The sequence below is a fragment of the Arachis duranensis genome, chromosome 5, assembly GCF_000817695.3.
Source record: "Arachis duranensis cultivar V14167 chromosome 5, aradu.V14167.gnm2.J7QH, whole genome shotgun sequence".
Taxonomy (NCBI): Eukaryota; Viridiplantae; Streptophyta; class Magnoliopsida; order Fabales; family Fabaceae; genus Arachis; species Arachis duranensis.
Genome location: NC_029776.3, coordinates 7,569,927 through 7,570,298, shown reverse-complemented (window position 1 = coordinate 7,570,298; position 372 = coordinate 7,569,927).

Here is a 372-nt window from a genome sequence, read left to right as displayed (position 1 = left end):
CAAACTTAAAATTTTTAGAAAATCAAACACTAATTTTCGAAAATTTTTAAGGGAAAAACACAAAGAGGACACCAAACTTAGAATTTTTATGAATCAAAAAGGGACTAAAAACATGCAAAATCGAAAATTAAAAGAAAAATAAAAGCATGCAATTGACACCAAACTTAGAATATGAAACTAGACTCAACTAAAAGACTCTAAACCAACAAAAATAAAACAGTCCTAATCTAAGCAACAAGATAAGCCGTCAGTTGTCCAAACTCAACAATCCCCGGCAACGGCGCCAAAAACATGGTGCACGAAATTGCAATAACACTTTTGCAACTCCGCACAACTAACCAGCAAGTGTACTGGGTCGTCCAAGTAATACCT